Source organism: Pongo pygmaeus, chromosome 1 (assembly GCF_028885625.2).
Source record: "Pongo pygmaeus isolate AG05252 chromosome 1, NHGRI_mPonPyg2-v2.0_pri, whole genome shotgun sequence".
In the NCBI taxonomy this organism is placed as follows: domain Eukaryota; kingdom Metazoa; phylum Chordata; class Mammalia; order Primates; family Hominidae; genus Pongo; species Pongo pygmaeus.
Window position 1 is genome coordinate 189609050 of NC_072373.2, and position 14233 is coordinate 189623282.

Genomic DNA, 14233 nt, shown 5'->3' on the forward strand with positions numbered 1-14233 from the left:
CATGATTTCAGTGCAGTAGTGCTAAAAGGCCCCTTCCCACGTCCCTCAAGCTCTCTGGCCTGGTCTGTGCGTTGTGGCCATCAAATGTGTTCCATAGTGCTGTGTCCTCCCTGTGGTCTGTGTGTGACACCACCACTGTGTCCCGGTATCTGGCCCAGCCATGGCTAGGTGTGCATCTGGCCTGTGACCCTGTGCCCACTTGTCCATGTGCTTACTGTGAGCTCTGTGCCTGTGTTTCATGTTCTGTGTCATGTGACCCTGTGCCCCACCTCTGGGGGTACCCATGTGGCCTACGTCCTCAGCCTTGTAGCCCTGGCCCAGTCCCAGTCCAGTGCCTTCCACTCTGCCCCAGAATACCATAGCTGCCTCCAGGCCTTGGCCTGGCTTCACTGCCTTCCGGGAGCTGCAGCCCCCCACTTCTCCCACCATGGGCCTTAACTGGCCCTCAGGGCCTCCCTCCGCCCGGGACAGGGTGGCATCCACCACCTCAGGACCACCCTGCCAAGGCAGAATAAACCAGATCCTGTTGCATAAAAAATAAATAAATAAATGAAACAAAAAGCTGGTTCTTTGAAAAGATAAATAAAATTGATAGACCATTAGCAAAAAGAGAGAAAATCCAAATAAGTTCAATAAGAAACAAAATGGGAGATATTACAACTGATACCACAGAAATACAAAAGATCATTCAAGGCTACTATGAACACCTTTACATATAAACTAGAAAACCTAGAAGAGATGGATAAGTTCCTGGGTAGATACAACCCTCCAAGCTTAAATCAGGAAGAATTAGATACCCTGAACAGACCAATAACAAGCAGCAAGATTGAAATGGTAATTTAAAAATTACCAACCAAAAAAAGTCCAGGACCAGATGGATTCACAGCAGAATTCTACCAGACATTCAGAATTGGTACCAATCCTACTGACACTACTCCACAAGATAGAGAAAGAGGGAACCCTCCCTAATTCATTCTGTGAAGCCAATATCATCCTAATACCAAAACCAGGAAAGGACATAACCAAAAAAGAAAACTACAGACCAACCAGTATCCCTGATGAACATAAATGCTAAAATTCTTAAGAAAACACTAGCTAACCAAATCCAACATATCAAAAAGATAATCCACCATGATCAAGCAGGTTTCATAACAGGAATGCAGGGATGGTTTAACATATGCGAGTCAATAAATGTGATGTACCACATAAACAGAATTAAAAACAAAAATCACATGATTATCTCAATAGATGCAGGAAAAGCATTCAACAAAATCTAGTATCTTTTTATGATTAAAACTCCCAGCAAAAGTGGCATACAAGAGATGTATGTAATAAAAGCCATCTATGAGAAGTCCACAGCCAACATATACTGAATGGGGAAAGGTTGAAAACATTCCCACTGATAACTGGAACAAGTCAAGGATGCCCACTCTCACCACTTCTCTTCATAGCACTGGAAGTTCTAGGCAGAGCAGTCAGACAAGAGAAAGAAAGAAAGAGCATTCAAATTGGTAAAGAGGAAGTCAAATTGTCACTGTTTGCTGACTGTAGGATCGTTTACCTCAAAAACCCTAAAAACTCCTCCAGAAAGCTCCTACAACTGATAAAAGAATTCAGCAGAGTTTCCAGATACAAAATTAATGTACACAAATCAGTAGCTCTTCTGTACACCAACAGCAACCAAGTTGAGAATCAAATCAAGAACTCAACCCCTTTTATAATAGCTGCAAAATGAAATAAAATAATAAAATAAGAAAATAAAATAAAAACTTAGGAATATGCCTAACAAGGAGGTGAAAGACCTCTACAAGGAAAACTACAAAACACTACTGAAAGAAATCATTGATGACACAAATGGAAACACACCCCATGCTCATGGATGGGTAGAATCAATATTGTGAAAATGACCATACTGCCAAAAGCAATCTACAAATTCAATGCAATTCCCATCAAAATACCACAGTCATTCTTCACAGAATTAGAAAAAGCAATTCTAAAATTCATATGGAACCAAAAAAGAGCCCACATATCCAAGCAAGACTAAGCAAAAAGAACAAATCTGGAGGCATTACATTACCTGATTTCAAACTATACTATAAGGCCATAGTCACCAAAACAGCATGATACTGGTATAAAAATAGGGACACAGACCAGTGGAACAGAATAGGGAACCCAGAAATAAACCCAAATACTGACAGCCAACTGATCTTTGACAAAGCAAACAAAAATGTAAAGTGGGGAAAGGACACCCTTTTCAACACGTGGTGCTGGGATAATTGGCTAGCCACATGTAGGAGAATGAAACCAGATCCTCATCTCTCACCTTATACAAAATCACCTTATACAAAAATCAACTCAAAATGGATTAAAGATTTAAATCTAAGACCTGAAACTATAAAAATTTTAGGAGATAACATTGGAAAAACCCTTCTAGACATTGGATTAGGCAAGAAGTTCATGACTAAGAACCCAAAAGCCAATGCAATAAAAACAAAGATAAATCTCTGGGACTTCTTAAACTAGAGGGCTTTTGCATGGCAAAAGGAACAGTCAGCAGAGTAAACAGACAACCCACAGAGTGGGAAAAAATCTTCACAATCTATACATCTGACAGAGGACTAATATCCGAAATCTACAATGAACTCAGATCAACAAGAAAAAAACAAACAATACCATCAAAAAGTGGGCTAAGGACATAAATAAACAGTTCTCAAAAGAAGATATACAATGGCCAACAAACATATGAAAAAATGTTCAACATCACTAATCAGGGAAATGCAAATCAAAACTACAATGCAATACCACCTTACTCCTGCAAGAATGGCAATAATCAAAAAATAGTAGATGTTGGCATGGATGCAGTGAACAGGGAACACTTCTACACTGCTGGTGGGAATAACCACTATGGAAAACAGTGTGGAGATTCATTAAAGAACTAACAGTAGAACTACCATTTAATCCAGCAATCCCACTACTGGGTATCTACCCAGAGGAATAGAAGTCATTATACAAAAAAGATACTTTCACACACATGTTTATAGCAGCACAATTCACAGTTGCAAAAACGTGGAACCAACCCAAATGCCCATCAATCAATGAGTGGATAAAGAAACTGTGATATAAGGCTGGGCGCGGTGGCTCACACCTGTAATCCCAGCACTTTGGGAGGCTGAGACAGGCGGATCACGAGGTCAGGAGATCAAGACCATCCTGGCTAATGTGGTGAGACCTACTAAAAATACAAAAAATTAGCCAGGCATGGTGACATGCGTCTGTAGTCCCAGCTACTTGGGAGGCTGAGGCAGGAGAATCACTTGAACCCAGGAGGTGGAGGTTGCCGTGAGCCGAGATTGAGCCACTGCACTCCAGCCTGGTGACAGAGCGAGACTCTGTCTAAAAAAAAAAAAAAAAGAAACTGTGATATATATATATATATATATATATATATATATATATATATATATGATGGAATACTACTCAGCTATAAAATGGAATTAATTAATGGCATTTGCAGTGACCTGGATGAGATTGGAGACTATTACTCTAAGTGAAGTAACTCAGGAATGGAAAACCAGACATCATTTCTGACTTATAAGTGGGAGCTAAGCTATGAGGATGCAAAGGCATAAGAATGACAGAATGGACTTTGGAGACTCAGGAGGAAAGGGTGGGAAGGGGATGAGGGATAAAAGACTGTACAAATACAGTGCAGTGTATACAGCTCGGGTGATGGTTGCACAAAAATATCATAAATCACCACTAAAGAACTTACTCATGTAACCAAACACCACCTGTTCCCCAATGGCCTATGGAAATAAAAAAAAAAATTTATTAAACATGTCTCAAAGAGAGCTACCCTATAGTCAAATTGTCAGAAGTCAAGAACAAAGAGAAAACCTTGAAAACAGCAAGAGAAAAATGATTCATCATATAAATGAGATCCTCAACATAACTACTGGCTTACTTATGATCAGAAACAAAAAAGACCAGAAGGCAGTGGGATGACATTCAAAGTATTAAAAGAAAAAAACAAAAAACACAAGTCAACAGAGAATTTTATATCCAACATATTCTCTCTCAAAATATAGGTGAAATAAAGACAACTGCAGGTAAAGACTGAAAGCATGTGTTGCTAGCAGACTTTCCTAATACTGAAGTTCTTTAGGCTGAAAAGTGACACCAGATTGTAGCTTGAATCCACACAAAGAAATAATGAGCACTGATTAAAGTCATCACATAGGTAAATAAAAGATAATATACACTTTTATTTTAACTGATTAAAGGTAACTGCATAAAGCCATTTAAAAAAAGAGAGAGACATGATAGGAGGCAATTAGATCATGGGGGCAGTTCCCCCATGCCGGTCTCGTGATAGTGAGTTCTCACAAGATCTGATGGTTTTATAAGGGGCTCTTCCCCCTTCACTCGCCACTCTCTCTCCCACCTGCCACCATGTAAGACATGCTTCTTCCCCTTCCACCATGATTGTAAGTTACCTGAGACCTCCCCAGCCCTGTGGAATTGAGTCAATTATGGAACTGTGAGTCAATTAAACCTCTTTATAAATTACCAGGTCTCAAGTATGTCTTTATAGCAGTGTGAAAATGGACTAATACCATATCTAACAAGTATCTCATAAGAAACATGTTTAAAAACTGAACTGTTGGTTCCCTTCCCCAGTGTTTTACATCTCAGTAAATGGCATCATTTTCCTCCAAATTGCTTAAGCCAATAATATTGGATCATCTATGACTCCTCCCTTTCTTTAAAAAATTTTTTTTTTTTATACAGACAGGGTCTCGCTCTGTCGCCCAGGCTGTAATGCAGTGGTGTGATCACAGCTCGCTGCAGCCTTGAACTCCTGGGCTCAAGTGATCTTCCCACCTCAGCCTTCTGAGTAACTGGGAACACAGGTGCATGCCATCACTTCTGGCTAATTTTTTTAAAAATTTTTTTCTAGAGACAGGATCTCGCTATGTTGCCCAAGCTGGTCTTGAACTCCTGGCCTCAAGTGATCCTCCTGCCTCCCAAAGTACTGGGATTACAGATATGAGCCACCATGCCCGGCCCTCCTCTATTTCATTGGATATGATTTTATAATTTTGTGTTTTGTCTTTGCTAATTTTCTTTCACTGACATTCCAATCATGTCAGCTCTTTCTTCCAACGTATTCTGAATTTAACTAATTCTCATTTCTCCAATACTACTACTCTCTTCTAAGATTTCAGTTCATCACTATCTTTTGTCTTTTTTGTTTGTTTATTTTATATTGATATAAGAGGATGCTGGATTCATTTCCAACACCCCCAGAAGACTCACTTACACTCCCTTTTGGTTGAAACCCCACCTGCCCAACCCCACCTGCCCAACCCCTCAAACTATCACTACAGATTAGTTTTTCTGTTTTCAAACTTCATATAAAGAGAATTATAAAATACATACTCTGGCTTCTTTTGTCTAACATTATTTCTGTGAGATTCATGTTGCTGCATACAATAATAATTGTTCTTTTTAATTTCTCTGTAATATTCTCCTTTATGAATATACCAAATTTTTAAAATCTGTTGGGCCTTTAGGTTGTTTCCAGTTTTGCCTCTTGTGAAAAATGCAAGGGTGAATATTCTAGCACATGGCTTTTGGTGGTCATATCACTCACTTTTCTTGGGTATATACTGAGATGTGGAATTGTTGGGTCATAGGATATACAGCTAAGCAATTTGTCAAAATGGTTTACATTCCCACCAGCAATATTGAATTCTAGTTGCTTCACATCCTTACCAATATTGTCAGTCCTTTAAATTTTAGCAGTTTTAGTGGGGATATAGTGTCCATAGTTTTAATTTGCATTTCTGTATTATTAATAGTATTCAACAACTTTTTGTATGCTTATTGGCCATTATATTCCTTTTTGTGAAGTGCTTCATAAAGTCTTACCATTTTTTAAATTGCCCAGTCTTCATTATTGATTTTTGGGCATTCTTTATATATTCTGGATATTATTTTTCTGATGTATGTGTTTTGTGTATCTTTTCCCACTTCCTGGATTTTTTTCATTTTCTTATTTTATTTTATTTTATTTCATTTTATTTTATTTTATTTTATTATTATTATCCTTTAAGTTTTAGGGTACATGTGCACAATGTGCAGGTTAGTTACATATGTATACATGTGCCATGCTGGTGTGCTGCACCCATTAACTCGTCATTTAGCATTAGGTATATCTCCTAAAGCTATCCCTCTCCCCGCCCCCCACCCCACAACAGTCCCCAGAGTGTGATGTTCCCCTTCCTGTGTCCATGTGTTCTCATTGTTCAATTCCCACCTATGAGTGAGAACATGCAGTGTTTGGTTTTTTGTTCTGGTGATAGTTTACTGAGAATGATGATTTCCAATTTCATCCATGTCCCTACAAAGGACATGAACTCATCATTTTTTATGGCTGCATAGTATTCCATGGTGTATATGTGCCACATTTTCTTAATCCAGTCTATCATTGTTGGACATTTGGGTTGGTTCCAAGTCTTTGCTATTGTGAATAGTGCCGCAATAAACAGACGTGTGCATGTGTCTTTATAGCAGCATGATTTATAGTCCTTTGGATATATACCTAGTAATGGGATGGCTGGGTCAAATGGTATTTCTAGTTCTAGATCCCTGAGGAATCAGCACACTGACTTCCACCATGGTTGAACTAGTTTACAGTCCCACCAACAGTGTAAAAGCATTCCTATTTCTCCACATCCTCTCCAGCACCTGTTGTTTCCTGACTTTTTAATGATTTCCATTCTAACTGGTGTGAGATGGTATCTCATTGTGGTTTTGATTTGCATTTCTCTGATGGCCAGTGTTGGTGAGCATTTTTTCATGTGTTTTTTGGCTGCATAAATGTCTTCTTTTGAGAAGCATCTGTTTATGTCCTTCGCCCACTTTTTGATGGGGTTCTTTGTTTTTTTCTTGTAAGTTCGTTTGAGTTCATTGTAGATTCTGGATATTAGCCCTTTGTCAGATGAGTAGGTTGCGAAAATTTTCTCCCATTTTGTAGGTTGCCTGTTGACTCTGATGGTAGTTTCTTTTGCTGTGCAGAAGCTCTTTAGTTTAATTAGATCCCATTTGTCAATTTTGGCTTTTGTTGCCATTGCTTTTGGTGTTTTAGATATGAAGTCCTTGCCCATGCCTATGTCCTGAATGGTAATGCCTAGGTTTTCTTCTAGGGTTTTTATGGTTTTAGGTCTAATGTTTAAGTCTTTAATCCATCTTGAATTAATTTTTGTATAAGGTGTAAGGAAGGGATCCAGTTTCAGCTTTCTACATATGGCTAGCCAGTTTTCCCAGCACCATTTATTAAATAGGGAATCCTTTCCCCATTGCTTGTTTTTCTCAGGTTTGTCAAAGATCAGATAGTTGTAGATATGCGGCGTTATTTCTGAGGGCTCTATTCTGTTCCATTGATCTATATCTCTGTTTTGGTACCAGTACCATGCTGTTTTGGTTACTGTAGCCTTGTAGTATAGTTTGAAGTCAGGTAGTGTGATGCCTCCAGCTTTGTTCTTTTGGCTTAGGATTGACTTGGCGATGCGGGCTCTTTTTTGGTTCCATATGAACTTTAAAGTAGTTTTTTCCAATTCTGTGAAGAAAGTCATTGGTAGCTTGATGAGGATGGCATTGAATCTATAAATTACCTTTGGCAGTATGGCCATTTTCATGATATTGATTCTTCCTACCCATGAGCATGGAATGTTCTTCCATTTGTTTGTGTCCTCTTTATTTCATTGAGCAGTGGTTTGTAGTTCTCCTTGAAGAGGTCCTTCACGTCCCTTGTAAGTTGGATTCCTAGGTATTTTATTCTCTTTGAAGCAATTGTGAATGGGAGTTCACTCATGATTTGGGTCTCTGTTTGTCTGTTATTGGTGTATAAGAATGTTTGTGATTTTTGTACATTGATTTTGTATCCTGAGACTTTGCTGAAGTTGCTATCAGCTTAAGGAGATTTTGGGCTGAGACAATGGGGTTCTCTATATATACAATCATGTCATCTGCAAACAGGGACAATTTGACTTCCTCTTTTCCTAATTGAATACCCTTTATTTCCTTCTGCCTAATTGCCCTGGCCAGAACTTCCAACACTATGTTGAATAGGAGTGGTGAGAGAGGGCATCCCTGTCTTGTGCCAGTTTTCAAAGGGAATGCTTCCAGTTTTTGCCCATTCAGTATGATATTGGCTGTGGGTTTGTCATAGATAGCTCTTATTATTTTGAGATGCGTCCCATCAATACCTAATTTATTGAGAGTTTTTAGCATGAACGGTTGTTGAATTTTGTCAAAGGCCTTTTCTGCATCTATTGAGATAATCATGTGGTTTTTGTCTTTGGTTCTGTTTATATGCTGGATTACATTTATTGATTTGCGTATATTGAACCAGCCTTGCATCCCAGGGATGAAGCCCACTTGATCATGGTGGATAAGCTTTTTGATGTGCTGCTGGATTCGGTTTGCCAGTATTTTACTGAGGATTTTTGCATCAATGTTCATCAAGGATATTGATCTAAAATTCTCTTTTTTGGTTGTGTCTCTGCCTGGCTTTGGTATCAGGATGATGCTGGCCTCATAAAATGAGTTAGGGAGGATTCCCTCTTTTTCTATTGATTGGAATAGTTTCAGAAGGAATGGTACCAGTTCCTCCTTGTACCTCTGGTAGAATTTGGCTGTGAATCCATCTGGTCCTGGACTCTTTTTGGTTGATAAGCTATTGATTATTGCCACAATTTCAGAGCCTGTTATTGGTCTATTCAGAGATTCAACTTCTTCCTGGTTTAGTCTTGGGAGGGTGTATGTGTCGAGGAATTTATCCATTTCTTCTACATTTTCTAGTTTATTTGCGTAGAGGTGTTTGTAGTATTCTCTGATGGTAGTTTGTATTTCTGTGGGATCGGTGATGATATCCCCTTTATCATTTTTTATTGCATCTATTTGATTCTTCTCTCTTTTCTTCTTTATTAGTCTTGCTAGCGGTCTATCAATTTTGTTGATCCTTTCAAAAAACCAGTTCCTGGATTCATTAATTTTTTGAAGAGTTTTTTGTGTCTCTATTTCCTTCAGTTCTGCTCTGATTTTAGTTATTTCTTGCCTTCTGCTAGCTTTTGAATGTGTTTGCTCTTGCTTTTCTAGTTCTTTTAATTGTGATGTTAGGGTGTCAATTTTGGATCTTTCCTGCTTTCTCTTGTGGGCATTTAGTGCTATAAATTTCCCTCTACACACTGGTTTGAATGTGTCCCAGAGATTCTGGTATGTTGTGTCTTTGTTCTTGTTGGTTTCAAAGAACATCTTTATTTCTGCCTTCATTTTGTTATGTACCCAGTAGTCATTCAGGAGCAGGTTGTTCAGTTTCCATGTAGTTGAGCGGTTTTGAGTGAGTTTCTTAATCCTGAGTTCTAGTTTGATTGCACCATGGTCTGAGAGACAGTTTGTTATAATTTCTGATCTTTTACATTTGCTGAGGAGAGCTTTACTTCCAACTATGTGGTCAATTTTGGAATGGGTGTGGTGTGGTGCTGAAAAAAATGTATATTCTGTTGATTTGGGGTGGAAAGTTCTGTAGATGTCTATTAGGTCCACTTGGTGCAGAGCTGAGTTCAATTCCTGGGTATCCTTGTTAACTTTCTGTCTCGTTGATCTGTCTAATGTTGACAGTGGGGTGTTAAAGTCTCCCATTATTATTGTGTGGGAGTCTAAGTCTCTTTGTAGGTCACTCAGGACTCGCTTTATGAATCTGGATGCTCCTGTATTGGGTGCATATATATTTAGGATAGTTAGCTCTTCTCGTTGAATTGATCCCTTTACCATTATGTAATGGCCTTCTTTGTCTCTTTTGATCTTTGCTGGTTTAAAGTCTGTTTTATCAGAGACTAGGATTGCAACCTCTGCCTTTTTTTGTTTTCCATTTGCTTGGCAGATCTTCCTCCATCCTTTTATTTTGAGCCTATGTGTGTCTCTGCACATGAGATGGGTTTCCTGAATACAGCACACTGATGGGTCTTGCCTCTTTATCCAATTTGCCAGTCTGTGTCTTTTAATTGGAGCATTTAGTCCATTTACATTTAAGGTTAATATTGTTATGTGTGAATTTGATCCTGTCATTATGATGTTAGCTGGTTATTTTGCTCGTTAGTTGATGCAGTTTCTTCCTAGCCTCGATGGTCTTTGCAATTTGGCATGATTTTGCAGTGGCTGGTACCGGTTGTTCCTTTCCATATTTAGTGCTTCCTTCAGGAGCTCTTTTAGGGCAGGCCTGGTGGTGACAAAATCTCTCAGCATTTGCTTGTCTGTAAAGTATTTTATTTCTCCTTCACTTATGAAGCTTAGTTTGGCTGGATATGAAATTCTGAGCTGAAAATTCTTTTCTTTAAGAATGTTGAATATTGGCCCCCACTCTCTTCTGGCTTGTAGAGTTTCTGCCAAGAGATCAGCTGTTAGTCTGATGGGCTTCCCTTTGTGGGTAACCCGACCTTTCTCTCTGGCTGCCCTTAACATTTTTTCCTTCATTTCAACTTTGGTGAATCTGACAATTATGTGTCTTGGAGTTGCTCTTCTCGAGGAGTATCTTTGTGGCATTCTCTGTATTTCCTGAATCTGAATGTTGGCCTGCCTTGCTAGATTGGGGAAGTTCTCCTGGATAATATCCTGCAGAGTGTTTTCCAACTTGGTTCCATTCTCCCCGTCACTTTCAGGTACACCAATCAGACGCAGATTTGGTCTTTTCACATAGTCCCATATTTCTTGGAGGCTTTGTTCGTTTCTTTTTATTCTTTTTTCTCTAAACTTCCCTTCTTGCTTCATTTCATTCATTTCATCTTCCATCACTGATACCCTTTCTTCCAGTTGGTCACATCGGCTCCTGAGGCTTCTGCATTCTTCACGTAGTTCTCGAGCCTTGGCTTTCAGCTCCATCAGCTCCTTTAAGCACTTCTCTGTATTGGTTATTCTAGTTATACATTCGTCTAAAGTTTTTTCAAACTTTTCAACTTCTTTGCCTTTGGTTTGCATTTCCTCCTGTAGCTTGGTGTAGTTTGATCGTCTGAAGCCTTCTTCTCTCAGCTCGTCAGTCATTCTCCATCCAGCTTTGTTCCGTTGCTGGTGAGGAACTGCGTTCCTTTGGAGGAGGAGAGGCGCTCTGCTTTTTAGAGTTTCCAGTTTTTCTGCTCTGTTTTTTCCCCATCTTTGTGGTTTTATCTCCTTTTGGTCTTTGATGATGGTGTTGTACAGATGGGTTTTTATCATGAATGGGTGTTGAATTTTGTCAAATGCTTTTTCTTTATCTATTGAGATGATATGTGGGTTTTCTCTTTCATTTAGTGAATGTATGTATTCAGCTGATTGTATTTTCCATTGTTAAACAACCTTTATATTTCTGGAATAAATCCCACTTAGTTATGATATATTATCCTGCATGTTATGATATGATATATATAGGATGTATATCTGATATACATATATAGAGAGAGCTAGATTTAATTTACAAATACTTTGTTAAAGATTTTGCATGTATGTTCATGAGGGATATTAGTCTATAGTTTTTTTTCTTGTAGCTATCTTTGTCATGTTTTGGTATGAGGGTTATGCTGGCCTTATAAAATGAAATGGGAAGTGTTCCCTCTTCTATTTTTCAAAAGAGGCTTTGCAAGATTTGTTATTATTTCTTCTTTAAATATTTGCTAGAATTCACCAGTGAAGCCAGTTTAGGCCTGGGATTTTCTTTGTGGAAAGATTTTTAATTGCAATTGCAATTTTTTTATTATGTATGAGGCTCTTCATATTCTGTTTTTTCTTGTGTCAGTGGTATTTTTGCTTTGTTTTGTGTTTTAAGAGAGAGACCCATATATTATCCAAATAATGGAACAAACACAGATTTTTTAAAAATCATAATTAAAATGTTAAAATGTAAAAAAGATGAACAAAGTGGAAGAAAAGATAGATAGTACCCACAGAAATAACTATATAAAAAATTAAATGGACATCTTATAACTAAAAAATACAGTATTAGGAATAACTCATTGCATGGGTTTAAGGGCAGACAAGAGCCAACAGAAAGGAGTAATAAACTTGATGAAAAAATAGAAAATATCCAAAATAAAGTATAGTGAGAAAATACGAAAAAAATATTAGAGAATTAGAGATAAGAGAGAGAGCCTGTAATCCAGGCTCCAGTGCAGTGGTATGATATAGCTCACTGCAACCTTGAACTGGGCTCAAGCGATCCTCTTGAGTAGCTAGGGCTACAGGCACACACTGTGCTCAGCTAATTTGTTTTTGTAGAGATGGGGTCTCAAAATGTTGCCCAGGCTGGTCTTGAGCGACATTTTATCTCAATTTTCATATTTAATTGGCATAAAGTTATTCATACTCTCCTGTTCTCTACCCAATGTCTGATGGATCTGTGATGAAATTGTCTCTGTGTATTCTATATTTATTAGGTATATGTATCAGTTAGGTTGGTTGGTTAATTGGTTATTCATGTTATTAGTTTTCTTTTGGTTAGTGTTTATAGAGTATACTATTTTCATCTGTTTGCTTTTCTCTTTCTGTGTTTTTATATTTTGAGTGTCTTTGTATCTCAGGGCCCTCCTATAAACAAATATAATTGAGTTCTGGGGGTTTTTTTTGGTCTGGTTTGTTCATTTATTCCTACTGATTGTTTTACTTAATCTACCCTTCTTTAATATAATTATTTATTTGGGTTTAAATCAACATTTTGCATTTTGCTTTTTTGTTTTCTATTTGTCCAAGTTCTTCCTTATTTCTTTATTCCTTCTTTCTTGCCTTCTTTTGGATTAATCAAGTATGTTTTATTATTCTACTTCTCTCCCCTTAGCTTTTTAGTAATGCGTTCTTATCCCTGATAATCCTTTAATTAATTGCCCTATGCAAATATGCATATTGGACTTATTAAAATCTACCTTAAATAAGTGCTCTAACCACTCCCAAATAATGCAAAATTCTTAACAAAGTTTGGCTCCATTTACTCTCCACTTTCATCCTCTGTGCTATTACTGTCATATAACTTATTATTACATATATTATAAACAGCACAAGCCATTTTTATTATTGTTTTAAATAATCAGTATCCCTTTGTATCAACTCACATGTTTACCCTTTCTCGTGTTCTTCATCCTTCCTGTAGTTTCATGTTTCCATCTGGAATTTCCTTCAGCCTGAAGAACTTCCTTTTCATTTTCCATAGTTAGGTCTGCTGGTGACAGATTCTCTCAGCTTTGATTATCTGAAAATCTCATTATTTTACCTTTATTTCTGAAGGATATTTTCACTGGGTGTATAATTCTATCTTTGGTAGTCTGTTTCTTTTAGCCCTTTAAGGATACTATTCTACTTCTCTTGCTTACACAGTTTTATTAAAGAACCTGCTATCACTCTTATTGTTGCTCCAGTAATGCTGTTTTTCTCTCTGACTACTTTTTAAAATTTATCTTTGTATTTCCTCCCTGTCTTTTATTTCATCTGTATTTCATCTTTTGTATTTTCAGCAGTTTGACAATTATGTGTTTTGGTATCGTTTTCTTTGTATTTTTCCTGCTATGGATTGCTGAATCCATAAGCATCCTGAATCTGTGGGTTGATGTCTTTCATTAGTTAGAGATTAAGTCTCTGCTGTTATCTTTTCATATATTGCTTTTTCTTCATTCTATCTGTCTTCTCCCTCTGGGATTGCAGCCACTCATATTTTGGACCTATTGACTGTGTCTACTTAATCTCTAATTCTCTAATATATTTTTTCATATTTTCTCACTGTACTTTATTTTGGATGTTTTCTATTTTTTCATCAAGTTTATTAATCCTTTCTGTTGGCTCTTGTCTGCCCTTAAACCCATGCAATGAGTTATTCCTAATATTGTATTTTTTAGTTATAAGATGTCCATTTAGTTTTTTATATAGATATTTCTGTGGGTACTATCTACCTTTTCTTATATTTTGTTCATCTTTTTTACATTTTAACATTTTAATTATGATTTTTAAAAAATCTGTGTGTTTGTTCCATTATTTGGATAACATATGGGTCTCTTTCTATTGCCTGTATTTTCTCTTGATTACTGATCACACTGTTTTGACTCTGTTATGTCTAATAATTTTTGTAGTATGCCAAACGTTTTATATTAAAAGAACTATTGAGGCTCCAACTGGTATCTTCCATGAGAAAGAATTCTTCCTTTCCTCTGCTAGACTA

The 14233-nt window shown here is 37.4% G+C and overlaps 1 protein-coding gene across 24 annotated transcripts in view; it reads left to right on the plus strand.

Moving 5' to 3' along the window:
• Window positions 1-14233, plus strand: part of SCMH1 (Scm polycomb group protein homolog 1) — a 242035-nt gene that overhangs the window by 177943 nt on the left and 49859 nt on the right. The window lies entirely within an intron of this gene.